At 52.4% G+C, this 25,393-nt stretch overlaps 36 pseudogenes; all 36 read right to left on the bottom strand.

Moving 5' to 3' along the window:
- Positions 1-524: 524 nt before the first annotated feature.
- On the bottom strand, positions 525-635 carry LOC135591683 (5S ribosomal RNA; annotated as a pseudogene).
- Positions 636-1,179: 544 nt separating this feature from the next.
- On the bottom strand, positions 1,180-1,290 carry LOC135591283 (5S ribosomal RNA; annotated as a pseudogene).
- A 543-nt stretch (positions 1,291-1,833) lies between these two features.
- Positions 1,834-1,944, bottom strand: LOC135591693 (5S ribosomal RNA; annotated as a pseudogene).
- Positions 1,945-2,488: 544 nt separating this feature from the next.
- Positions 2,489-2,599, bottom strand: LOC135591673 (5S ribosomal RNA; annotated as a pseudogene).
- A 544-nt stretch (positions 2,600-3,143) lies between these two features.
- Positions 3,144-3,254, bottom strand: LOC135591282 (5S ribosomal RNA; annotated as a pseudogene).
- Positions 3,255-3,797: 543 nt separating this feature from the next.
- Positions 3,798-3,908, bottom strand: LOC135591036 (5S ribosomal RNA; annotated as a pseudogene).
- A 544-nt stretch (positions 3,909-4,452) lies between these two features.
- Positions 4,453-4,563, bottom strand: LOC135591280 (5S ribosomal RNA; annotated as a pseudogene).
- Positions 4,564-5,320: 757 nt separating this feature from the next.
- On the bottom strand, positions 5,321-5,431 carry LOC135591447 (5S ribosomal RNA; annotated as a pseudogene).
- A 543-nt stretch (positions 5,432-5,974) lies between these two features.
- On the bottom strand, positions 5,975-6,085 carry LOC135591034 (5S ribosomal RNA; annotated as a pseudogene).
- A 544-nt stretch (positions 6,086-6,629) lies between these two features.
- Positions 6,630-6,740, bottom strand: LOC135591279 (5S ribosomal RNA; annotated as a pseudogene).
- Positions 6,741-7,498: 758 nt separating this feature from the next.
- On the bottom strand, positions 7,499-7,609 carry LOC135591278 (5S ribosomal RNA; annotated as a pseudogene).
- A 543-nt stretch (positions 7,610-8,152) lies between these two features.
- LOC135591276 (5S ribosomal RNA) lies at positions 8,153-8,263 on the bottom strand (annotated as a pseudogene).
- A 544-nt stretch (positions 8,264-8,807) lies between these two features.
- On the bottom strand, positions 8,808-8,918 carry LOC135591275 (5S ribosomal RNA; annotated as a pseudogene).
- Positions 8,919-9,675: 757 nt separating this feature from the next.
- Positions 9,676-9,786, bottom strand: LOC135591033 (5S ribosomal RNA; annotated as a pseudogene).
- Positions 9,787-10,330: 544 nt separating this feature from the next.
- LOC135591273 (5S ribosomal RNA) lies at positions 10,331-10,441 on the bottom strand (annotated as a pseudogene).
- Positions 10,442-11,199: 758 nt separating this feature from the next.
- LOC135591272 (5S ribosomal RNA) lies at positions 11,200-11,310 on the bottom strand (annotated as a pseudogene).
- A 543-nt stretch (positions 11,311-11,853) lies between these two features.
- On the bottom strand, positions 11,854-11,964 carry LOC135591271 (5S ribosomal RNA; annotated as a pseudogene).
- Positions 11,965-12,508: 544 nt separating this feature from the next.
- LOC135591270 (5S ribosomal RNA) lies at positions 12,509-12,619 on the bottom strand (annotated as a pseudogene).
- Positions 12,620-13,376: 757 nt separating this feature from the next.
- LOC135591032 (5S ribosomal RNA) lies at positions 13,377-13,487 on the bottom strand (annotated as a pseudogene).
- A 544-nt stretch (positions 13,488-14,031) lies between these two features.
- On the bottom strand, positions 14,032-14,142 carry LOC135591269 (5S ribosomal RNA; annotated as a pseudogene).
- Positions 14,143-14,900: 758 nt separating this feature from the next.
- Positions 14,901-15,011, bottom strand: LOC135591268 (5S ribosomal RNA; annotated as a pseudogene).
- Positions 15,012-15,554: 543 nt separating this feature from the next.
- Positions 15,555-15,665, bottom strand: LOC135591267 (5S ribosomal RNA; annotated as a pseudogene).
- Positions 15,666-16,209: 544 nt separating this feature from the next.
- On the bottom strand, positions 16,210-16,320 carry LOC135591265 (5S ribosomal RNA; annotated as a pseudogene).
- Positions 16,321-17,078: 758 nt separating this feature from the next.
- On the bottom strand, positions 17,079-17,189 carry LOC135591569 (5S ribosomal RNA; annotated as a pseudogene).
- Positions 17,190-17,733: 544 nt separating this feature from the next.
- Positions 17,734-17,844, bottom strand: LOC135591672 (5S ribosomal RNA; annotated as a pseudogene).
- A 543-nt stretch (positions 17,845-18,387) lies between these two features.
- On the bottom strand, positions 18,388-18,498 carry LOC135591264 (5S ribosomal RNA; annotated as a pseudogene).
- Positions 18,499-19,042: 544 nt separating this feature from the next.
- On the bottom strand, positions 19,043-19,153 carry LOC135591263 (5S ribosomal RNA; annotated as a pseudogene).
- Positions 19,154-19,697: 544 nt separating this feature from the next.
- LOC135591671 (5S ribosomal RNA) lies at positions 19,698-19,808 on the bottom strand (annotated as a pseudogene).
- A 543-nt stretch (positions 19,809-20,351) lies between these two features.
- On the bottom strand, positions 20,352-20,462 carry LOC135591261 (5S ribosomal RNA; annotated as a pseudogene).
- Positions 20,463-21,006: 544 nt separating this feature from the next.
- Positions 21,007-21,117, bottom strand: LOC135591260 (5S ribosomal RNA; annotated as a pseudogene).
- A 544-nt stretch (positions 21,118-21,661) lies between these two features.
- Positions 21,662-21,772, bottom strand: LOC135591259 (5S ribosomal RNA; annotated as a pseudogene).
- Positions 21,773-22,315: 543 nt separating this feature from the next.
- Positions 22,316-22,426, bottom strand: LOC135591258 (5S ribosomal RNA; annotated as a pseudogene).
- A 544-nt stretch (positions 22,427-22,970) lies between these two features.
- On the bottom strand, positions 22,971-23,078 carry LOC135591768 (5S ribosomal RNA; annotated as a pseudogene).
- Positions 23,079-23,622: 544 nt separating this feature from the next.
- On the bottom strand, positions 23,623-23,733 carry LOC135591257 (5S ribosomal RNA; annotated as a pseudogene).
- A 544-nt stretch (positions 23,734-24,277) lies between these two features.
- On the bottom strand, positions 24,278-24,388 carry LOC135591670 (5S ribosomal RNA; annotated as a pseudogene).
- Positions 24,389-24,932: 544 nt separating this feature from the next.
- Positions 24,933-25,043, bottom strand: LOC135591256 (5S ribosomal RNA; annotated as a pseudogene).
- Between the last annotated feature and the right edge of the window lie 350 nt (positions 25,044-25,393).

Below are 25,393 nucleotides of genomic sequence, written 5' to 3'. Positions count from 1 at the left end.
CGCCTTTGTGCACGTCGCGGACGGCGCATCGACGACCGGAGCCCCGAAACCTCTCGAACGATCTCGGAATCGCCATTGTCGGATCCCTCCGATGCCCACGAGGCCGACCGCGTACCGGACACGGCAAGCGCGCGCCGAAACCATCGGGACTTTCTCGAACGAACTCGGAATCGCTATTGCGGCCCCATTCCGGAAAGCTCTCTCCGAGCCCCACGAGACTGACTGCGTAGCGGTCACGGCAAATTCCGAGGCCCAAAACCATCGCCTCGGAGGTCGACGGGAGAGGTTTTGGCGGCTCGGGGCGCAAAAAGGAGTGCAACACGAGGACTTCCCAGGGGGTCACCCATCCTAGAACCATGTCTGGTCATTGTATGTTTTATGAAGAAATTTTTAGATGATGATTTCATTATTCTCCTGCTATATATATGTTAATGACATATTTATTGTTGGCCATAATGCTGGAAAAATTGAAAAGCTTAAAAGAGAGTTTTAAGTAAGTCTTTTGGCCGCTCGGGGCGCAAAAAGGAGTGCAACACGAGGACTTCCCAGTGGGTCACCCATCCTAGTACTACTCTCGCCCAAGCACGCTTAACTTAGGAGTTCTGATGGGATCCGGTGCTGGTATGATCGCACTCGTTTTGTGTGCGTCGTCCCTCGCCTTTGTGCACGTCGCGGACGGCGCATCGACGACCGGAGCCCCGAAACCTCTCGAATGATCTCGGAATCGTCATTGTCGGATCCATCCGATGCCCACGAGGTCTACCGCGTACCGGACACGGCAAGCGCGCGCCGAAACCATCGGGACTTTCTCGAACGAACTCGGAATCGCTATTGCGGCCCCATTCCGGAAAGCTCTCTCCGAGCCCCACGAGACTGACTGCTTAGCGGTCACGGCAAATTCCGAGGCCCAAAACCATCGCCTCGGAGGTCGACGGGAGAGGTTTTGGCCGCTCGGGGCGCAAAAAGGAGTGCAACACGAGGACTTCCCAGGGGGTCACCCATCCTAGAACCATGTCTGGTCATTGTATGTTTTATGAAGAAATTTTTAGATGATGATTTCATTATTCTCCTGCTATATATATGTTAATGACATATTTATTGTTGGCCATAATGCTCGAAAAATTGAAAAGCTTTAAAGAGAGTTTTAAGTAAGTCTTTTGGCCGCTCGGGGCGCAAAAAGGAGTGCAACACGAGGACTTCCCAGGGGGTCACCCATCCTAGTACTACTCTCGCCCAAGCACGCTTAACTTCGGAGTTCTGATGGGATCCGGTGCTGGTATGATCGCACTCGTTTTGTGTGCGTCGTCCCTCGCCTTTGTGCACGTCGCGGACGGCGCATCGACGACCGGAGCCCCGAAACCTCTCGAACGATCTCGGAATCGCCATTGTCGGATCCCTCCGATGCCCACGAGGCCGACCGCGTACCGGACACGGCAAGCGCGCGCCGAAACCATCGGGACTTTCTCGAACGAACTCGGAATTGCTATTGCGGCCCCATTCCGGAAAGCTCTCTCCGAGCCCCACGAGACTGACAGCGTAGCGGTCACGGCAAATTCCGAGGCCCAAAACCATCGCCTCGGAGGTCGACGGGAGAGGTTTTGGCCGCTCAGGGCGCAAAAAGGAGTGCAACACGAGGACTTCCCAGGGGGTCACCCATCCTAGAACCATGTCTGGTCATTGTATGTTTTATGAAGAAATTTTTAGATGATGATTTCATTATTCTCCTGCTATATATATGTTAATGACATATTTATTGTTGGCCATAATGCTGGAAAATTGAAAAGCTTAAAAGAGAGTTTCAAGTAAGTCTTTTGGCCGCTCGGGGCGCAAAAAGGAGTGCAACACGAGGACTTCCCAGGGGGTCACCCATCCTAGTTCTACTCTCGCCCAAGCACGCTTAACTTCGGAGTTCTGATGGGATCCGGTGCTGGTATGATCGCACCCGTTTTGTGTGCGTCGTCCCTCGCCTTTGTGCACGTCGCGGACGGCGCATCGACGACCGGAGCCCCGAAACCTCTCGAACGATCTCGGAATCGCCATTGTCGGATCCCTCCGATGCCCACGAGGCCGACCGCGTACCGGACACGGCAAGCGCGTGCCGAAACCATCGGGACTTTCTCGAACGAACTCGGAATCGCTATTGCGGCCCCATTCCGGAAAGCTCTCTCCGAGCCCCACGAGACTGACTGCGTAGCGGTCATGGCAAATTCCGATGCCCAAAACCATCGCCTCGGAGGTCGACGGGAGAGGTTTTGGCCGCTCGGGGCGCAAAAAGGAGTGCAACACGAGGACTTCCCACGGGGTCACCCATCCTAGAACCATGTCTGGTCATTGTATGTTTTATGAAGAAATTTTTAGATGATGATTTCATTTTTCTCCTGCTAAATATATGTTAATGACATATTTATTGTTGGCCATAATGCTGGAAAAATTGAAAAGCTTAAAAGAGAGTTTCAAGTAAGTCTTTTGGCCGCTCGGGGCGCAAAAAGGAGTGCAACACGAGGACTTCCCAGGGGGTCACCCATCCTAGTTCTACTCTCGCCCAAGCACGCTTAACTTCGGAGTTCTGATGGGATCCGGTGCTGGTATGATCGCACTCGTTTTGTGTGCGTCGTCCCTCGCCTTTGTGCACGTCGCGGACGGCGCATCGACGACCGGAGCCCCGAAACCTCTCGAACGATCTCGGAATCGCCATTGTCGGATCCCTCTGATGCCCACGAGGCTGACCGCTTACCGGACACGGCAAGCGCGCGCCGAAACCATCGGGACTTTCTCGAACGAACTCGGAATCGCTATTGCGGCCCCATTCCGGAAAGCTCTCTCCGAGCCCCACGAGACTGACTATGTAGCGGTCACGGCAAATTCCGAGGCCCAAAACCATCGCCTCGGAGGTCGACGGGGGAGGTTTTGGCCGCTCGGGGCGCAAACAAGAGTGCAACACGAGGACTTCCCAGGGGGTCACCCATCCTAGAACCTTGTCTGGTCATTGTATGTTTTATGAAGAAATTTTTAGATGATGACTTCATTATTCTCCTGCTATATATATGTTAATGACATATTTTTTGTTGGCCATAATGCTGGAAAAATTGAAAAGCTTAAAAGAGAGTTTTAAGCAAGTCTTTTGGCCGCTCGGGGCGCAAAAAGGAGTGCAACACGAGGACTTCCCAGGGGGTCACCCATCCTAGTACTACTCTCGCCCAAGCACGCTTAACTTCGGAGTTCTGATGGGATCCGGTGCTGGTATGATCGCACTCGTTTTGTGTGCGTCGTCCCTCGCCTTTGTGCACGTCGCGGACGGCGCATCGACGACCGGAGCCCCGAATCCTCTCGAACGATCTCGGAATCGCCATTGTCGGATCCCTCCGATGCCCACGAGGCCGACCGTGTACCGGACACGGCAAGCGCGCGCCGAAACCATCGGGACTTTCTCGAACGAACTCGGAATCGCTATTGCGGCCCCATTCCGGAAAGCTCTCTCCGAGCCCCACGAGACTGACTGCGTAGTGGTCACGGCAAATTCCGAGGCCCAAAACCATCGCCTCGGAGGTCGACGGGAGAGGTTTTGGCGGCTCGGGGAGCAAAAAGGAGTGCAACGCGAGGACTTCCCATGGGGTCACCCATCCTAGAACCATGTCTGGTCATTGTATGTTTTATGAAGAAATTTTTAGATGATGATTTCATTATTCTCCTGCTATATATATGTTAATGACATATTTATTGTTGGCCATAATGCTGGAAAAATTGAAAAGCTTAAAAGAGAGTTTAAGTAAGTCTTTTGGCCGCTCGGGGCGCAAAAAGGAGTGCAACACGAGGACTTCCCAGGTGGTCACCCATCCTAGTACTACTCTCGCCCAAGCACGCTTAACTTCGGAGTTCTGATGGGATCCGGTGCTGGTATGATCGCACTCGTTTTGTGTGCGTCGTCCCTCGCCTTTGTGCACGTCGCGGACGGCGCATCGACGACCGGAGCCCCGAAACCTCTCGAACGATCTCGGAATCGTCATTGTCGGATCCATCCGATGCCCACGAGGCCGACCGCGTACCGGACACGGCAAGCGCGCCCCGAAACCATCAGGACTTTCTCGAACGAACTCGGAATCGCTATTGCGGCCCCATTCCGGAAAGCTCTCTCCGAGCCCCACGAGACTGACTATGTAGCGGTCACGGCAAATTCCGAGGCCCAAAACCATCGCCTCGGAGGTCGACGGGAGAGGTTTTGGCCGCTCGGGGCGCAAACAAGAGTGCAACACGAGGACTTCCCAGGGGGTCACCCATCCTAGAACCATGTCTGGTCATTGTATGTTTTATGAAGAAATTTTTAGATGATGACTTCATTATTCTCCTGCTATATATATGTTAATGACATATTTATTGTTGGCCATAATGCTGGAAAAATTGAAAAGCTTAAAAGAGAGTTTTAAGCAAGTCTTTTGGCCGCTCGGGGCGCAAAAAGGAGTGCAACACGAGGACTTCCCAGGGGGTCACCCATCCTAGTACTACTCTCGCCCAAGCACGCTTAACTTCGGAGTTCTGATGGGATCCGGTGCTGGTATGATCGCACTCATTTTGTGTGCGTCGTCCCTCGCCTTTGTGCACGTCGCGGACGGCGCATCGACGACCGGAGCCCCGAAACCTCTCGAACGATCTCGGAATCGCCATTGTCGGATCCCTCCGATGCCCACGAGGCCGACCGCGTACCGGACACGGCAAGCGCGCGCCGAAACCATCGGGACTTTCTCGAACGAACTCGGAATCGCTATTGCGGCCCCATTCCGGAAAGCTCTCTCCGAGCCCCACGAGACTGACTGCGTAGCAGTCACGGCAAATTCCGAGGCCCAAAACCATCGCCTCGGAGGTCGACGGGAGAGGTTTTGGCCGTTCGGGGCGCAAAAAGGAGTGCAACACGAGGACTTCCCAGGGGGTCACCCATCCTAGAACCATGTCTGGTCATTGTATGTTTTATGAAGAAATTTTTAGATGATGATTTCATTATTCTCCTGCTATATATATGTTAATGACATATTTATTGTTGGCCATAATGCTCGAAAAATTGAAAAGCTTTAAAGAGAGTTTTAAGTAAGTCTTTTGGCCGCTCGGGGCGCAAAAAAGAGTGCAACACGAGGACTTCCCAGGGGGTCACCCATCCTAGAACAATGTCTTGTCATTGTATGTTTTATGAAGAAATTTTTAGATGATGATTTCATTATTCTCCTGCTATATATATGTTAATGACATATTTATTGTTGGCCATAATGCTGGAAAAATTGAAAAGCTTAAAAGAGAGTTTAAGTAAGTCTTTTGGCCGCTCGGGGCGCAAAAAGGAGTGCAACACGAGGACTTCCCACTTGGTCACCCATCCTAGTACTACTCTCGCCCAAGCACGCTTAACTTCGGAGTTCTGATGGGATCCGGTGCTGGTATGATCGCACTCGTTTTGTGTGCGTCGTCCCTCGCCTTTGTGCACGTCGCGGACGGCGCATCGACGACCGGAGCCCCGAAACCTCTCGAACGATCTCGGAATCGCCATTGTCGGATCCCTCCGATGCCCACGAGGCCGACCGTGTACCGGACACGGCAAGCGCGCGCCGAAACCATCGGGACTTTCTCGAACGAACTCGGAATCGCTATTGCGGCCCCATTCCGGAAAGCTCTCTCCGAGCCCCACGAGACTGACTGCGTAGTGGTCACGGCAAATTCCGAGGCCCAAAACCATCGCCTCGGAGGTCGACGGGAGAGGTTTTGGCGGCTCGGGGAGCAAAAAGGAGTGCAACACGAGGACTTCCCATGGGGTCACCCATCCTAGAACCATGTCTGGTCATTGTATGTTTTATGAAGAAATTTTTAGATGATGATTTCATTATTCTCCTGCTATATATATGTTAATGACATATTTATTGTTGGCCATAATGCTGGAAAAATTGAAAAGCTTAAAAGAGAGTTTAAGTAAGTCTTTTGGCCGCTCGGGGCGCAAAAAGGAGTGCAACACGAGGACTTCCCAGGTGGTCACCCATCCTAGTACTACTCTCGCCCAAGCACGCTTAACTTCGGAGTTCTGATGGGATCCGGTGCTGGTATGATCGCACTCGTTTTGTGTGCGTCGTCCCTCGCCTTTGTGCACGTCGCGGACGGCGCATCGACGACCGGAGCCCCGAAACCTCTCGAACGATCTCGGAATCGTCATTGTCGGATCCATCCGATACCCACGAGGCCGACCGCGTACCGGACACGGCAAGCGCGCGCCGAAACCATCAGGACTTTCTCGAACGAACTCGGAATCGCTATTGCGGCCCCATTCCGGAAAGCTCTCTCCGAGCCCCACGAGACTGACTATGTAGCGGTCACGGCAAATTCCGAGGCCCAAAACCATCGCCTCGGAGGTCGACGGGAGAGGTTTTGGCCGCTCGGGGCGCAAACAAGAGTGCAACACGAGGACTTCCCAGGGGGTCACCCATCCTAGAACCATGTCTGGTCATTGTATGTTTTATGAAGAAATTTTTAGATGATGACTTCATTATTCTCCTGCTATATATATGTTAATGACATATTTATTGTTGGCCATAATGCTGGAAAAATTGAAAAGCTTAAAAGAGAGTTTTAAGCAAGTCTTTTGGCCGCTCGGGGCGCAAAAAGGAGTGCAACACGAGGACTTCCCAGGGGGTCACCCATCCTAGTACTACTCTCGCCCAAGCACGCTTAACTTCGGAGTTCTGATGGGATCCGGTGCTGGTATGATCGCACTCATTTTGTGTGCGTCGTCCCTCGCCTTTGTGCACGTCGCGGACGGCGCATCGACGACCGGAGCCCCGAAACCTCTCGAACGATCTCGGAATCGCCATTGTCGGATCCCTCCGATGCCCACGAGGCCGACCGCGTACCGGACACGGCAAGCGCGCGCCGAAACCATCGGGACTTTCTCGAACGAACTCGGAATCGCTATTGCGGCCCCATTCCGGAAAGCTCTCTCCGAGCCCCACGAGACTGACTGCGTAGCGGTCACGGCAAATTCCGAGGCCCAAAACCATCGCCTCGGAGGTCGACGGGAGAGGTTTTGGCCGCTCGGGGCGCAAAAAGGAGTGCAACACGAGGACTTCCCAGGGGGTCACCCATCCTAGAACCATGTCTGGTCATTGTATGTTTTATGAAGAAATTTTTAGATGATGATTTCATTATTCTCCTGCTATATATATGTTAATGACATATTTATTGTTGGCCATAATGCTCGAAAAATTGAAAAGCTTTAAAGAGAGTTTTAAGTAAGTCTTTTGGCCGCTCGGGGCGCAAAAAAGAGTGCAACACGAGGACTTCCCAGGGGGTCACCCATCCTAGAACCATGTCTGGTCATTGTATGTTTTATGAAGAAATTTTTAGATGATGATTTCATTATTCTCCTGCTATATATATGTTAATGACATATTTATTGTTGGCCATAATGCTGGAAAAATTGAAAATCTTAAAAGAGAGTTTTAAGTAAGTCTTTTGGCCGCTCGGGGCGCAAAAAGGAGTGCAACACGAGGACTTCCCAGGGGGTCACCCATCCTAGTACTACTCTCGCCCAAGCACGCTTAACTTCGGAGTTCTGATGGGATCCGGTGCTGGTATGATCGCACTCGTTTTGTGTGCGTCGTCCCTCGCCTTTGTGCACGTCGCGGACGGCGCATCGACGACCGGAGCCCCGAAACCTCTCGAACGATCTCGGAATCGCCATTGTCGGATCCCTCCGATGCCCACGAGGCCGACCGTGTACCGGACACGGCAAGCGCGCGCCGAAACCATCGGGACTTTCTCGAACGAACTCGGAATCGCTATTGCGGCCCCATTCCGGAAAGCTCTCTCCGAGCCCCACGAGACTGACTGCGTAGCGGTCACGGCAAATTCCGAGGCCCAAAACCATCGCCTCGGAGGTCGACGGGAGAGGTTTTGGCGGCTCGGGGAGCAAAAAGGAGTGCAACACGAGGACTTCCCAGGGGGTCACCCATCCTAGAACCATGTCTGGTCATTGTATGTTTTATGAAGAAATTTTTAGATGATGATTTCATTATTCTCCTGCTATATATATGTTAATGACATATTTATTGTTGGCCATACTGCTGGAAAAATTGAAAAGCTTAAAAGAGAGTTTAAGTAAGTCTTTTGGCCGCTCGGGGCGCAAAAAGGAGTGCAACACGAGGACTTCCCAGGGGGTCACCCATCCTAGTACTACTCTCGCCCAAGCACGCTTAACTTCGGAGTTCTGATGGGATCCGGTGCTGGTATGATCGCACTCGTTTTGTGTGCGTCGTCCCTCGCCTTTGTGCACGTCGCGGACGGCGCATCGACGACCGGAGCCCCGAAACCTCTCGAACGATCTCGGAATCGTCATTGTCGGATCCATCCGATGCCCACGAGGCCGACCGCGTACCGGACACGGCAAGCGTGCGCCGAAACCATCGGGACTTTCTCGAACGAACTCGGAATCGCTATTGCGGCCCCATTCCGGAAAGCTCTCTCCGAGCCCCACGAGACTGACTATGTAGCGGTCACGGCAAATTCCGAGGCCCAAAACCATCGCCTCGGAGGTCGACGGGAGAGGTTTTGGCCGCTCGGGGCGCAAACAAGAGTGCAACACGAGGACTTCCCAGGGGGTCACCCATCCTAGAACCATGTCTGGTCATTGTATGTTTTATGAAGAAATTTTTAGATGATGACTTCATTATTCTCCTGCTATATATATGTTAATGACATATTTATTGTTGGCCATAATGCTGGAAAAATTGAAAAGCTTAAAAGAGAGTTTTAAGCAAGTCTTTTGGCCGCTCGGGGCGCAAAAAGGAGTGCAACACGAGGACTTCCCAGGGGGTCACCCATCCTAGTACTACTCTCGCCCAAGCACGCTTAACTTCGGAGTTCTGATGGGATCCGGTGCTGGTATGATCGCACTCATTTTGTGTGCGTCGTCCCTCGCCTTTGTGCACGTCGCGGACGGCGCATCGACGACCGGAGCCCCGAAACCTCTCGAACGATCTCGGAATCGCCATTGTCGGATCCCTCCGATGCCCACGAGGCCGACCGTGTACCGGACACGGCAAGCGCGCGCCGAAACCATCGGGACTTTCTCGAACGAACTCGGAATCGCTATTGCGGCCCCATTCCGGAAAGCTCTCTCCGAGCCCCACGAGACTGACTGCGTAGCGGTCACGGCAAATTCCGAGGCCCAAAACCATCGCCTCGGAGGTCGACGGGAGAGGTTTTGGCGGCTCGGGGAGCAAAAAGGATTGCAACACGAGGACTTCCCAGGGGGTCACCCATCCTAGAACCATGTCTGGTCATTGTATGTTTTATGAAGAAATTTTTAGATGATGATTTCATTATTCTCCAGCTATATTTATGTTAATGACATATTTATTGTTGGCCATAATGCTGGAAAAATTGAAAAGCTTAAAAGAGAGTTTTAAGTAAGTCTTTTGGCCGCTCGGGGCGCAAAAAGGAGTGCAACACGAGGACTTCCCACGGGGTCACCCATCCTAGAACCATGTCTGGTCATTGTATGTTTTATGAAGAAATTTTTAGATGATGATTTCATTATTCTCCTGCTATATATATGTTAATGACATATTTATTGTTGGCCATAATGCTGGAAAAATTGAAAAGCTTAAAAGAGAGTTTAAGTAAGTCTTTTGGCCGCTCGGGGCGCAAAAAGGAGTGCAACACGAGGACTTCCCAGGTGGTCACCCATCCTAGTACTACTCTCGCCCAAGCACGCTTAACTTCGGAGTTCTGATGGGATCCGGTGCTGGTATGATCGCACTCGTTTTGTGTGCGTCGTCCCTCGCCTTTGTGCACGTCGCGGACGGCGCATCGACGACCGGAGCCCCGAAACCTCTCGAACGATCTCGGAATCGTCATTGTCGGATCCATCCGATGCCCACGAGGCCGACCGCGTACCGGAAACGGCAAGCGCGCGCCGAAACCATCGGGACTTTCTCGAACGAACTCGGAATCGCTATTGCGGCCCCATTCCGGAAAGCTCTCTCCGAGCCCCACGAGACTGACTATGTAGCGGTCACGGCAAATTCCGAGGCCCAAAACCATCGCCTCGGAGGTCGACGGGAGAGGTTTTGGCCGCTCGGGGCGCAAACAAGAGTGCAACACGAGGACTTCCCAGGGGGTCACCCATCCTAGAACCATGTCTGGTCATTGTATGTTTTATGAAGAAATTTTTAGATGATGACTTCATTATTCTCCTGCTATATATATGTTAATGACATATTTATTGTTGGCCATAATGCTGGAAAAATTGAAAAGCTTAAAAGAGAGTTTTAAGCAAGTCTTTTGGCCGCTCGGGGCGCAAAAAGGAGTGCAACACGAGGACTTCCCAGGGGGTCACCCATCCTAGTACTACTCTCGCCCAAGCACGCTTAACTTCGGAGTTCTGATGGGATCCGGTGCTGGTATGATCGCACTCATTTTGTGTGCGTCGTCCCTCGCCTTTGTGCACGTCGCGGACGGCGCATCGACGACCGGAGCCCCGAAACCTCTCGAACGATCTCGGAATCGCCATTGTCGGATCACTCCGATGCCCACGAGGCCGACCGCGTACCGGACACGGCAAGCGCGCGCCGAAACCATCGGGACTTTCTCGAACGAACTCGGAATCGCTATTGCGGCCCCATTCCGGAAAGCTCTCTCCGAGCCCCACGAGACTGACTGCGTAGCGGTCACGGCAAATTCCGAGGCCCAAAACCATCGCCTCGGAGGTCGACGGGAGAGGTTTTGGCCGCTCGGGGCGCAAAAAGGAGTGCAACACGAGGACTTCCCAGGGGGTCACCCATCCTAGAACCATGTCTGGTCATTGTATGTTTTATGAAGAAATTTTTAGATGATGATTTCATTATTCTCCTGCTATATATATGTTAATGACATATTTATTGTTGGCCATAATGCTCGAAAAATTGAAAAGCTTTAAAGAGAGTTTTAAGTAAGTCTTTTGGCCGCTCGGTGCGCAAAAAAGAGTGCAACACGAGGACTTCCTAGGGGGTCACCCATCCTAGAACCATGTCTGGTCATTGTATGTTTTATGAAGAAATTTTTAGATGATGATTTCATTATTCTCTTGCTATATATATGTTAATGACATATTTATTGTTGGCCATAATGCTGGAAAAATTGAAAAGCTTAAAAGAGAGTTTTAAGTAAGTCTTTTGGCCGCTCGGGGCGCAAAAAGGAGTGCAACACGAGGACTTCCCAGGGGGTCACCCATCCTAGTACTACTCTCGCCCAAGCACGCTTAACTTCGGAGTTCTGATGGGATCCGGTGCTGGTATGATCGCACTCGTTTTGTGTGCGTCGTCCCTCGCCTTTGTGCACGTCGCGGACGGCGCATCGACGACCGGAGCCCCGAAACCTCTCGAACGATCTCGGAATCGCCATTGTCGGATCCCTCCGATGCCCACGAGGCCGACCGTGTACCGGACACGGCAAGCGCGCGCCGAAACCATCGGGACTTTCTCGAACGAACTCGGAATCGCTATTGCGGCCCCATTCCGGAAAGCTCTCTCCGAGCCCCACGAGACTGACTGCGTAGCGGTCACGGCAAATTCCGAGGCCCAAAACCATCGCCTCGGAGGTCGACGGGAGAGGTTTTGGCGGCTCGGGGAGCAAAAAGGAGTGCAACACGAGGACTTCCCAGGGGGTCACCCATCCTAGAACCATGTCTGGTCATTGTATGTTTTATGAAGAAATTTTTAGATGATGATTTCATTATTCTCCTGCTATATATATGTTAATGACATATTTATTGTTGGCCATAATGCTGGAAAAATTGAAAAGCTTAAAAGAGAGTTTAAGTAAGTCTTTTGGCCGCTCGGGGCGCAAAAAGGAGTGCAACACGAGGACTTCCCAGGGGGTCACCCATCCTAGTACTACTCTCGCCCAAGCACGCTTAACTTCGGAGTTCTGATGGGATCCGGTGCTGGTATGATCGCACTCGTTTTGTGTGCGTCGTCCCTCGCCTTTGTGCACGTCGCGGACGGCGCATCGACGACCGGAGCCCCGAAACCTCTCGAACGATCTCGGAATCGTCATTGTCGGATCCATCCGATGCCCACGAGGCCGACCGCGTACCGGACACGGCAAGCGTGCGCCGAAACCATCGGGACTTTCTCGAACGAACTCGGAATCGCTATTGCGGCCCCATTCCGGAAAGCTCTCTCCGAGCCCCACGAGACTGACTATGTAGCGGTCACGGCAAATTCCGAGGCCCAAAACCATCGCCTCGGAGGTTGACGGGAGAGGTTTTGGCCGCTCGGGGCGCAAACAAGAGTGCAACACGAGGACTTCCCAGGGGGTCACCCATCCTAGAACCATGTCTGGTCATTGTATGTTTTATGAAGAAATTTTTAGATGATGACTTCATTATTCTCCTGCTATATATATGTTAATGACATATTTATTGTTGGCCATAATGCTGGAAAAATTGAAAAGCTTAAAAGAGAGTTTTAAGCAAGTCTTTTGGCCGCTCGGGGCGCAAAAAGGAGTGCAACACGAGGACTTCCCAGGGGGTCACCCATCCTAGTACTACTCTCGCCCAAGCACGCTTAACTTCGGAGTTCTGATGGGATCCGGTGCTGGTATGATCGCACTCATTTTGTGTGCGTCGTCCCTCGCCTTTGTGCACGTCGCGGACGGCGCATCGACGACCGGAGCCCCGAAACCTCTCGAACGATCTCGGAATCGCCATTGTCGGATCCCTCCGATGCCCACGAGGCCGACCGTGTACCGGACACGGCAAGCGCGCGCCGAAACCATCGGGACTTTCTCGAACGAACTCGGAATCGCTATTGCGGCCCCATTCCGGAAAGCTCTCTCCGAGCCCCACGAGACTGACTGCGTAGCGGTCACGGCAAATTCCGAGGCCCAAAACCATCGCCTCGGAGGTCGACGGGAGAGGTTTTGGCGGCTCGGGGAGCAAAAAGGATTGCAACACGAGGACTTCCCAGGGGGTCACCCATCCTAGAACCATGTCTGGTCATTGTATGTTTTATGAAGAAATTTTTAGATGATGATTTCATTATTCTCCAGCTATATTTATGTTAATGACATATTTATTGTTGGCCATAATGCTGGAAAAATTGAAAAGCTTAAAAGAGAGTTTTAAGTAAGTCTTTTGGCCGCTCGGGGCGCAAAAAGGAGTGCAACACGAGGACTTCCCACGGGGTCACCCATCCTAGAACCATGTCTGGTCATTGTATGTTTTATGAAGAAATTTTTAGATGATGATTTCATTATTCTCCTGCTATATATATGTTAATGACATATTTATTGTTGGCCATAATGCTGGAAAAATTGAAAAGCTTAAAAGAGAGTTTAAGTAAGTCTTTTGGCCGCTCGGGGCGCAAAAAGGAGTGCAACACGAGGACTTCCCAGGTGGTCACCCATCCTAGTACTACTCTCGCCCAAGCACGCTTAACTTCGGAGTTCTGATGGGATCCGGTGCTGGTATGATCGCACTCGTTTTGTGTGCGTCGTCCCTCGCCTTTGTGCACGTCGCGGACGGCGCATCGACGACCGGAGCCCCGAAACCTCTCGAACGATCTCGGAATCGTCATTGTCGGATCCATCCGATGCCCACGAGGCCGACCGCGTACCGGAAACGGCAAGCGCGCGCCGAAACCATCGGGACTTTCTCGAACGAACTCGGAATCGCTATTGCGGCCCCATTCCGGAAAGCTCTCTCCGAGCCCCACGAGACTGACTATGTAGCGGTCACGGCAAATTCCGAGGCCCAAAACCATCGCCTCGGAGGTCGACGGGAGAGGTTTTGGCCGCTCGGGGCGCAAACAAGAGTGCAACACGAGGACTTCCCAGGGGGTCACCCATCCTAGAACCATGTCTGGTCATTGTATGTTTTATGAAGAAATTTTTAGATGATGACTTCATTATTCTCCTGCTATATATATGTTAATGACATATTTATTGTTGGCCATAATGCTGGAAAAATTGAAAAGCTTAAAAGAGAGTTTTAAGCAAGTCTTTTGGCCGCTCGGGGCGCAAAAAGGAGTGCAACACGAGGACTTCCCAGGGGGTCACCCATCCTAGTACTACTCTCGCCCAAGCACGCTTAACTTCGGAGTTCTGATGGGATCCGGTGCTGGTATGATCGCACTCATTTTGTGTGCGTCGTCCCTCGCCTTTGTGCACGTCGCGGACGGCGCATCGACGACCGGAGCCCCGAAACCTCTCGAACGATCTCGGAATCGCCATTGTCGGATCCCTCCGATGCCCACGAGGCCGACCGCGTACCGGACACGGCAAGCGCGCGCCGAAACCATCGGGACTTTCTCGAACGAACTCGGAATCGCTATTGCGGCCCCATTCCGGAAAGCTCTCTCCGAGCCCCACGAGACTGACTGCGTAGCGGTCACGGCAAATTCCGAGGCCCAAAACCATCGCCTCGGAGGTCGACGGGAGAGGTTTTGGCCGCTCGGGGCGCAAAAAGGAGTGCAACACGAGGACTTCCCAGGGGGTCACCCATCCTAGAACCATGTCTGGTCATTGTATGTTTTATGAAGAAATTTTTAGATGATGATTTCATTATTCTCCTGCTATATATATGTTAATGACATATTTATTGTTGGCCATAATGCTCGAAAAATTGAAAAGCTTTAAAGAGAGTTTTAAGTAAGTCTTTTGGCCGCTCGGTGCGCAAAAAAGAGTGCAACACGAGGACTTCCCAGGGGGTCACCCATCCTAGAACCATGTCTGGTCATTGTATGTTTTATGAAGAAATTTTTAGATGATGATTTCATTATTCTCCTGCTATATATATGTTAATGACATATTTATTGTTGGCCATAATGCTGGAAAAATTGAAAAGCTTAAAAGAGAGTTTTAAGTAAGTCTTTTGGCCGCTCGGGGCGCAAAAAGGAGTGCAACACGAGGACTTCCCAGGGGGTCACCCATCCTAGTACTACTCTCGCCCAAGCACGCTTAACTTCGGAGTTCTGATGGGATCCGGTGCTGGTATGATCGCACTCGTTTTGTGTGCGTCGTCCCTCGCCTTTGTGCACGTCGCGGACGGCGCATCGACGACCGGAGCCCCGAAACCTCTCGAACGATCTCGGAATCGCCATTGTCGGATCCCTCCGATGCCCACGAGGCCGACCGTGTACCGGACACGGCAAGCGCGCGCCGAAACCATCGGGACTTTCTCGAACGAACTCGGAATCGCTATTGCGGCCCCATTCCGGAAAGCTCTCTCCGAGCCCCACGAGACTGACTGCGTAGCGGTCACGGCAAATTCCGAGGCCCAAAACCATCGCCTCGGAGGTCGACGGGAGAGGTTTTGGCGGCTCGGGGAGCAAAAAGGAGTGCAACACGAGGACTTCCCAGGGGGTCACCCATCCTAGAACCATGTCTGGTCATTGTATGTTTTATGAAGAAATTTTTAGATGATGATTTCATTATTCTCCTGCTATATATATGTTAATGACATATTTATTGTTGGCCATAATGCTGGAAAAATTGAAAAGCTTAAAAGAGAGTTTAAGTAAGTCTTTTGGCCGCTCGGGGCGCAAAAAGGAGTGCAACACGAGGACTTCCCAGGGGGTCACCCATCCTAGTACTACTCTCGCCCAAGCACGCTTAACTTCGGAGTTCTGATGGGATCCGGTGCTGGTATGATCGCACTCGTTTTGTGTGCGTCGTCCCTCGCCTTTGTGCACGTCGCGGACGGCGCATCGACGACCGGAGCCCCGAAACCTCTCGAACGATCTCGGAATCGTCATTGTCGGATCCATCCGATGCCCACGAGGCCGACCGCGTACCGGACACGGCAAGCGTGCGCCGAAACCATCGGGACTTTCTCGAACGAACTCGGAATCGCTATTGCGGCCCCATTCCGTAAAGCTCTCTCCGAGCCCCACGAGACTGACTATGTAGCGGTCACGGCAAATTCCGAGGCCCAAAACCATCGCCTCGGAGGTCGACGGGAGAGGTTTTGGCCGCTCGGGGCGCAAACAAGAGTGCAACACGAGGACTTCCCAGGGGGTCACCCATCCTAGAACCATGTCTGGTCATTGTATGTTTTATGAAGAAATTTTTAGATGATGACTTCATTATTCTCCTGCTATATATATGTTAATGACATATTTATTGTTGGCCATAATGCTGGAAAAATTGAAAAGCTTAAAAGAGAGTTTTAAGCAAGTCTTTTGGCCGCTCGGGGCGCAAAAAGGAGTGCAACACGAGGACTTCCCAGGGGGTCACCCATCCTAGTACTACTCTCGCCCAAGCACGCTTAACTTCGGAGTTCTGATGGGATCCGGTGCTGGTATGATCGCACTCATTTTGTGTGCGTCGTCCCTCGCCTTTGTGCACGTCGCGGACGGCGCATCGACGACCGGAGCCCCGAAACCTCTCGAACGATCTCGGAATCGCCATTGTCGGATCCCTCCGATGCCCACGAGGCCGACCGTGTACCGGACACGGCAAGCGCGCGCCGAAACCATCGGGACTTTCTCGAACGAACTCGGAATCGCTATTGCGGCCCCATTCCGGAAAGCTCTCTCCGAGCCCCACGAGACTGACTGCGTAGCGGTCACGGCAAATTCCGAGGCCCAAAACCATCGCCTCGGAGGTCGACGGGAGAGGTTTTGGCGGCTCGGGGAGCAAAAAGGAGTGCAACACGAGGACTTCCCAGGGGGTCACCCATCCTAGAACCATGTCTGGTCATTGTATGTTTTATGAAGAAATTTTTAGATGATGATTTCATTATTCTCCAGCTATATTTATGTTAATGACATATTTATTGTTGGCCATAATGCTGGAAAAATTGAAAAGCTTAACAGAGAGTTTTAAGTAAGTCTTTTGGCCGCTCGGGGCGCAAAAAGGAGTGCAACACGAGGACTTCCCAGGGGGTCACCCATCCTAGAACCATGTCTGGTCATTGTATGTTTTATGAAGAAATTTTTAGATGATGATTTCATTATTCTCCTGCTATATATATGTTAATGACATATTTATTGTTGGCCATAATGCTGGAAAAATTGAAAAGCTTAAAAGAGAGTTTTAAGTAAGTCTTTTGGCCGCTCGGGGCGCAAAAAGGAGTGCAACACGAGGACTTCCCAGGGGGTCACCCATCCTAGTACTACTCTCGCCCAAGCACGCTTAACTTAGGAGTTCTGATGGGATCCGGTGCTGGTATGATCGCACTCGTTTTGTGTGCGTCGTCCCTCGCCTTTGTGCACGTCGCGGACGGCGCATCGACGACCGGAGCCCCGACACCTCTCGAATGATCGCGGAATCGTCATTGTCGGATCCATCCGATGCCCACGAGGTCTACCGCGTACCGGACACGGCAAGCGCGCGCCGAAACCATCGGGACTTTCTCGAACGAACTCGGAATCGCTATTGCGGCCCCATTCCGGAAAGCTCTCTCCGAGCCCCACGAGACTGACTGCTTAGCGGTCACGGCAAATTCCGAGGCCCAAAACCATCGCCTCGGAGGTCGACGGGAGAGGTTTTGGCCGCTCGGGGCGCAAAAAGGAGTGCAACACGAGGACTTCCCAGGGGGTCACCCATCCTAGAACCATGTCTGGTCATTGTATGTTTTATGAAGAAATTTTTAGATGATGATTTCATTATTCTCCTGCTATATATATGTTAATGACATATTTATTGTTGGCCATAATGCTCGAAAAATTGAAAAGCTTTAAAGAGAGTTTTAAGTAAGTCTTTTGGCCGCTCGGGGCGCAAAAAGGAGTGCAACACGAGGACTTCCCAGGGGGTCACCCATCCTAGTTCTACTCTCGCCCAAGCACGCTTAACTTCGGAGTTCTGATGGGATCCGGTGCTGGTATGATCGCACTCGTTTTGTGTGCGTCGTCCCTCGCCTTTGTGCACGTCGCGGACGGCGCATCGACGACCGGAGCCCCGAAACCTCTCGAACGATCTTGGAATCGCCATTGTCGGATCCCTCCGATGCCCACGAGGCCGACCGCATACCGGACACGGCAAGCGCGTGCCGAAACCATCGGGACTTTCTCGAACGAACTCGGAATCGCTATGGCGGCCCCATTCCGGAAAGCTCTCTCCGAGCCCCACGAGACTGACTGCGTAGCTGTCATGGCAAATTCCGAGGCCCAAAACCATCGCCTCGGAGGTCGACGGGAGAGGTTTTGGCGGCTCGGGGAGCAAAAAGGAGTGCAACACGAGGACTTCCCAGGGGGTCACCCATCCTAGAACCATGTCTGGTCATTGTATGTTTTATGAAGAAATTTTTAGATGATGATTTCATTATTCTCCTGCTATATATATGTTAATGACATATTTATTGTTGGCCATAATGCTTGAAAAATTGAAAAGCTTAAAAGAGAGTTTAAGTAAGTCTTTTGGCCGCTCGGGGCGCAAAAAGGAGTGCAACACGAGGACTTCCCAGGGGGTCACCCATCCTAGTACTACTCTCGCCCAAGCACGCTTAACTTCGGAGTTCTGATGGGATCCGGTGCTGGTATGATCGCACTCGTTTTGTGTGCGTCGTCCCTCGCCTTTGTGCACGTCGCGGACGGCGCATCGACGACCGGAGCCCCGAAACCTCTCGAACGATCTCGGAATCGTCATTGTCGGATCCATCTGATGCCCACGAGGCCGACCGCGTACCGGACACGGCAAGCGCGCGCCGAAACCATCGGGACTTTCTCGAACGAACTCGGAATCGCTATTGCGGCCCCATTCCGGAAAGCTCTCTCCGAGCCCCACGAGACTGACAGCGTAGCGGTCACGGCAAATTCCGAGGCCCAAAACCATCGCCTCGGAGGTCGACGGGAGAGGTTTTGGCCGCTCAGGGCGCAAAAAGGAGTGCAACATGAGGACTTCCCAGGGGGTCACCCATCCTAGAACCATGTCTGGTCATTGTATGTTTTATGAAGAAATTTTTAGATGATGATTTCATTATTCTCCTGCTATATATATGTTAATGACATATTTATTGTTGGCCATAATGCTCGAAAAATTGAAAAGCTTTAAAGAGAGTTTTAAGTAAGTCTTTTGGCTGTTCGGGGCGCAAAAAGGAGTGCAACACGAGGACTTCCCAGGGGGTCACCCATCCTAGTACTACTCTCGCCCAAGCACGCTTAACTTCGGAGTTCTGATGGGATCCGGTGCTGGTATGATCGCACTCGTTTTGTGTGCGTCGTCCCTCGCCTTTGTGCACGTCGCGGACGGCGCATCGACGACCGGAGCCCCGAAACCTCTCGAACGATCTCGGAATCGCCATTGTCGGATCCCTCCGATGCCCACGAGGCCGACCGCGTACCGGACACGGCAAGCGCGCGCCGAAACCATCGGGACTTTCTCGAACGAACTCGGAATCGCTATTGCGGCCCCATTCCGGAAAGCTCTCTCCGAGCCCCACGAGACTGACGACGTAGCGGTCATGGCAAATTCCGAGGCCCAAAACCATCGCCTCGGAGGTCGACGGGAGAGGTTTTGGCCGCTCGGGGCGCAAAAAGGAGTGCAACACGAGGACTTCCCACGGGGTCACCCATCCTAGAACCATGTCTGGTCATTGTATGTTTTATGAAGAAATTTTTAGATGATGATTTCATTATTCTCCTGCTATATATATGTTAATGACATATTTATTGTTGGCCATAATGCTGGAAAAATTGAAAAGTTTAAAAGAGAGTTTCAAGTAAGTCTTTTGGCCGCTCGGGGCGCAAAAAGGAGTGCAACACGAGGACTTCCCAGGGGGTCACCCATCCTAGTTCTACTCTCGCCCAAGCACGCTTAACTTCGGAGTTCTGATGGGATCCGGTGCTGGTATGATCGCACTCGTTTTGTGTGCGTCGTCCCTCGCCTTTGAGCACGTCGCGGACGGCGCATCGACGACCGGAGCCCCGAAACCTCTCGAACGATCTCGGAATCGTCATTGTCGGATCCATCCGATGCCCACGAGGTCTACCGCGTACCGGACACGGCAAGCGCGCGCCGAAACCATCGGGACTTTCTCGAACGAACTCGGAATCGCTATTGCGGCCCCATTCCGGAAAGCTCTCTCCGAGCCCCACGAGACTGACTGTGTAGCGGTCACGGCAAATTCCGAGGCCCAAAACCATCGCCTCGGAGGTCGACGGGAGAGGTTTTGGCCGCTCGGGGCGCAAAAAGGAGTGCAACACGAGGACTTCCCAGGGGGTCACCCATCCTAGAACCATGTCTGGTCATTGTATGTTTTATGAAGAAATTTTTAGATGATGATTTCATTATTCTCCTGCTATATATATGTTAATGACATATTTATTGTTGGCCATAATGCTGGAAAAATTGAAAAGCTTAAAAGAGAGTTTAAGTAAGTCTTTTGGCCGCTCGGGGCGCAAAAAGGAGTGCAACACGAGGACTTCCCAGGGGGTCACCCATCCTAGTACTACTCTCGCCCAAGCACGCTTAACTTCGGAGTTCTGATGGGATCCGGTGCTGGTATGATCGCACTCGTTTTGTGTGCGTCGTCCCTCGCCTTTGTGCACGTCGCGGACGGCGCATCGACGACCGGAGCCCCGAAACCTCTCGAACGATCTCGGAATCGTCATTGTCGGATCCATCCGATGCCCACGAGGCCGACCGCGTACCGAACACGGCAAGCGCGCGCCGAAACCATCGGGACTTTCTCGAACGAACTCGGAATCGCTATTGCGGCCCCATTCCGGAAAGCTCTCTCCGAGCCCCACGAGACTGACTATGTAGCGGTCACGGCAAATTCCGAGGCCCAAAACCATCGCCTCGGAGGTCGACGGGAGAGGTTTTGGCCGCTCGGGGCGCAAACAAGAGTGCAACACGAGGACTTCCCAGGGGGTCACCCATCCTAGAACCATGTCTGGTCATTGTATGTTTTATGAAGAAATTTTTAGATGATGACTTCATTATTCTCCTGCTATATATATGTTAATGACATATTTATTGTTGGCCATAATGCTGGAAAAATTGAAAAGCTTAAAAGAGAGTTTTAAGCAAGTCTTTTGGCCGCTCGGGGCGCAAAAAGGAGTGCAACACGAGGACTTCCCAGGGGGTCACCCATCCTAGTACTACTCTCGCCCAAGCACGCTTAACTTCGGAGTTCTGATGGGATCCGGTGCTGGTATGATCGCACTCGTTTTGTGTGCGTCGTCCCTCGCCTTTGTGCACGTCGCGGACGGCGCATCGACGACCGGAGCCCCGAAACCTCTCGAACGATCTCGGAATCGCCATTGTCGGATCCCTCCGATGCCCACGAGGCCGACCGTGTACCGGACACGGCAAGCGCGCGCCGAAACCATCGGGACTTTCTCGAACGAACTCGGAATCGCTATTGCGGCCCCATTCCGGAAAGCTCTCTCCGAGCCCCACGAGACTGACTGCGTAGCGGTCACGGCAAATTCCGAGGCCCAAAACCATCGCCTCGGAGGTCGACGGGAGAGGTTTTGGCGGCTCGGGGAGCAAAAAGGAGTGCAACACGAGGACTTCCCAGGGGGTCACCCATCCTAGAACCATGTCTGGTCATTGTATGTTTTATGAAGAAATTTTTAGATGATGATTTCATTATTCTCCAGCTATATTTATGTTAATGACATATTTATTGTTGGCCATAATGCTGGAAAAATTGAAAAGCTTAAAAGAGAGTTTTAAGTAAGTCTTTTGGCCGCTCGGGGCGCAAAAAGGAGTGCAACACGAGGACTTCCCAGGGGGTCACCCATCCTAGTACTACTCTCGCCCAAGCACGCTTAACTTCGGAGTTCTGATGGGATCCGGTGCTGGTATGATCGCACTCGTTTTGTGTGCGTCGTCCCTCGCCTTTGTGCACGTCGCGGACGGCGCATCGACGACCGGAGCCCCGAAACCTCTCGAACGATCTCGGAATCGTCATTGTCGGATCCATCCGATGCCCACGAGGCCGACCGCGTACCGGACACGGCAAGCGCGCGCCGAAACCATCGGGACTTTCTCGAACGAACTCGGAATCGCTATTGCGGCCCCATTCCGGAAAGCTCTCTCCGAGCCCCACGAGACTGACTATGTAGCGGTCACGGCAAATTCCGAGGCCCAAAACCATCGCCTCGGAGGTCGACGGGAGAGGTTTTGGCGGCTCGGGGAGCAAAAAGGAGTGCAACACGAGGACTTCCCAGGGGGTCACCCATCCTAGAACCATGTCTGGTCATTGTATGTTTTATGAAGAAATTTTTATATGATGATTTCATTATTCTCCTGCTATATATATGTTAATGACATATTTATTGTTGGCCATAATGCTGGAAAAATTGAAAAGCTTAAAAGAGAGTTTAAGTAAGTCTTTTGGCCGCTCGGGGCGCAAAAAGGAGTGCAACACGAGGACTTCCCAGGGGGTCACCCATCCTAGTACTACTCTCGCCCAAGCACGCTTAACTTCGGAGTTCTGATGGGATCCGGTGCTGGTATGATCGCACTCGTTTTGTGTGCGTCGTCCCTCGCCTTTGTGAACGTCGCGGACGGCGCATCGACGACCGGAGCCCCGAAACCTCTCGAACGATCTCGGAATCGTCATTGTCGGATCCATCCGATGCCCACGAGGCCGACCGCGTACCGGACACGGCAAGCGCGCGCCGAAACCATCGGGACTTTCTCGAACGAACTCGGAATCGCTATTGCGGCCCCATTCCGGAAAGCTCTCTCCGAGCCCCACGAGACTGACAGCGTAGCGGTCATGGCAAATTCCGAGGCCCAAAACCATCGCCTCGGAGGTCGACGGGAGAGGTTTTGGCCGCTCAGGGCGCAAAAAGGAGTGCAACACGAGGACTTCCCAGGGGGTCACCCATCCTAGAACCATGTCTGGTCATTGTATGTTTTATGAAGAAATTTTTAGATGATGATTTCATTATTCTCCTGCTATATATATGTTAATGACATATTTATTGTTGGCCATAATGCTCGAAAAATTGAAAAGCTTTAAAGAGAGTTTTAAGTAAGTCTTTTGGCCGCTCGGGGCGCAAAAAGGAGTACAACACGAGGACTTCCTAGGTCACCCATCCTAGTACTACTCTCGCCCAAGCACGCTTAACTTCGGAGTTCTGATGGGATCCGGTGCTGGTATGATCGCACTCGTTTTGTGTGCGTCGTCCCTCGCCTTTGTGCACGTCGCGGACGGCGCATCGACGACCGGAGCCCCGAAACCTCTCGAACGATCTCGGAATCACCATTGTCGGATCCCTCCGATGCCCACGAGGCCGACCGCGTACCGGACACGGCAAGCGCGCGCCGAAACCATCGGGACTTTCTCGAACGAACTCGGAATCGCTATTGCGGCCCCATTCCGGAAAGCTCTCTCCGAGCCCCACGAGACTGACTGCGTAGCGGTCATGGCAAATTCCGAGGCCCAAAACCATCGCCTCGGAGGTCGACGGGAGAGGTTTTGGCTGCTCGGGGCGCAAAAAGGAGTGCAACACGAGGACTTCCCACGGGGTCACCCATCCTAGAACCATGTCTGGTCATTGTATGTTTTATGAAGAAATTTTTAGATGATGATTTCATTATTCTCCTGCTATATATATGTTAATGACATATTTATTGTTGGCCATAATGCTGGAAAAATTGAAAAGCTTAAAAGAGAGTTTCAAGTAAGTCTTTTGGCCGCTCGGGGCGCAAAAAGGAGTGCAACACGAGGACTTCCCAGGGGGTCACCCATCCTAGTACTACTCTCGCCCAAGCACGCTTAACTTCGGAGTTCTGATGGGATCCGGTGCTGGTATGATCGCACTCGTTTTGTGTGCGTCGTCCCTCGCCTTTGTGCACGTCGCGGACGGCGCATCGACGACCGGAGCCCCGAAACCTCTCGAACGATCTCGGAATCGCCATTGTCGGATCCCTCCGATGCCCACGAGTTCGACCGCGTACCGGACACGGCAAGCGCGCGCCGAAACCATCGGGACTTTCTCGAACGAACTCGGAATCGCTATTGCGGCCCCATTCCGGAAAGCTCTCTCCGAGCCCCACGAGACTGACGACGTAGCGGTCATGGCAAATTCCGAGGCCCAAAACCATCGCCTCGGAGGTCGACGGGAGAGGTTTTGGCCGCTCGGGGCGCAAAAAGGAGTGCAACACGAGGACTTCCCACGGGGTCACCCATCCTAGAACCATGTCTGGTCATTGTATGTTTTATGAAGAAATTTTTAGATGATGATTTCATTATTCTCCTGCTATATATATGTTAATGACATATTTATTGTTGGCCATAATGCTGGAAAAATTGAAAAGCTTAAAAGAGAGTTTCAAGTAAGTCTTTTGGCCGCTCGGGGCGCAAAAAGGAGTGCAACACGAGGACTTCCCAGGGGGTCACCCATCCTAGTTCTACTCTCGCCCAAGCACGCTTAACTTCGGAGTTCTGATGGGATCCGGTGCTGGTATGATCGCACTCGTTTTGTGTGCGTCGTCCCTCGCCTTTGTGCACGTCGCGGACGGCGCATCGACGACCGGAGCCCCGAAACCTCTCGAACGATCTCGGAATCGTCATTGTCGGATCCATCCGATGCCCACGAGGTCTACCGCGTACCGGACACGGCAAGCGCGCGCCGAAACCATCGGGACTTTCTCGAACGAACTCGGAATCGCTATTGCGGCCCCATTCCGGAAAGCTCTCTCCGAGCCCCACGAGACTGACTATGTAGCGGTCACGGCAAATTCCGAGGCCCAAAACCATCGCCTCGGAGGTCGACGGGAGAGGTTTTGGCCGCTCGGGGCGCAAACAAGAGTGCAACATGAGGACTTCCCAGGGGGTCACCCATCCTAGAACCATGTCTGGTCATTGTATGTTTTATGAAGAAATTTTTAGATGATGACTTCATTATTCTCCTGCTATATATATGTTAATGACATATTTATTGTTGGCCATAATGCTGGAAAAATTGAAAAGCTTAAAAGAGAGTTTTAAGCAAGTCTTTTGGCCGCTCGGGGCGCAAAAAGGAGTGCAACACGAGGACTTCCCAGGGGGTCACCCATCCTAGTACTACTCTCGCCCAAGCACGCTTAACTTCGGAGTTCTGATGGGATCCGGTGCTGGTATGATCGCACTCGTTTTGTGTGCGTCGTCCCTCGCCTTTGTGCACGTCGCGGACGGCGCATCGACGACCGGAGCCCCGAAACCTCTCGAACGATCTCGGAATCGCCATTGTCGGATCCCTCCGATGCCCACGAGGCCGACCGTGTACCGGACACGGCAAGCGCGCGCCGAAACCATCGGGACTTTCTCGAACGAACTCGGAATCGCTATTGCGGCCCCATTCCGGAAAGCTCTCTCCGAGCCCCACGAGACTGACTGCGTAGCGGTCACGGCAAATTCCGAGGCCCAAAACCATCGCCTCGGAGGTCGACGGGAGAGGTTTTGGCCGCTCGGGGCGCAAACAAGAGTGCAACACGAGGACTT

This window comes from Musa acuminata, chromosome BXJ1-8 (genome assembly GCF_036884655.1).
Source record: "Musa acuminata AAA Group cultivar baxijiao chromosome BXJ1-8, Cavendish_Baxijiao_AAA, whole genome shotgun sequence".
Lineage (NCBI taxonomy): Eukaryota > Viridiplantae > Streptophyta > Magnoliopsida > Zingiberales > Musaceae > Musa > Musa acuminata.
This window is presented reverse-complemented; position numbering and strand designations above follow the sequence as displayed.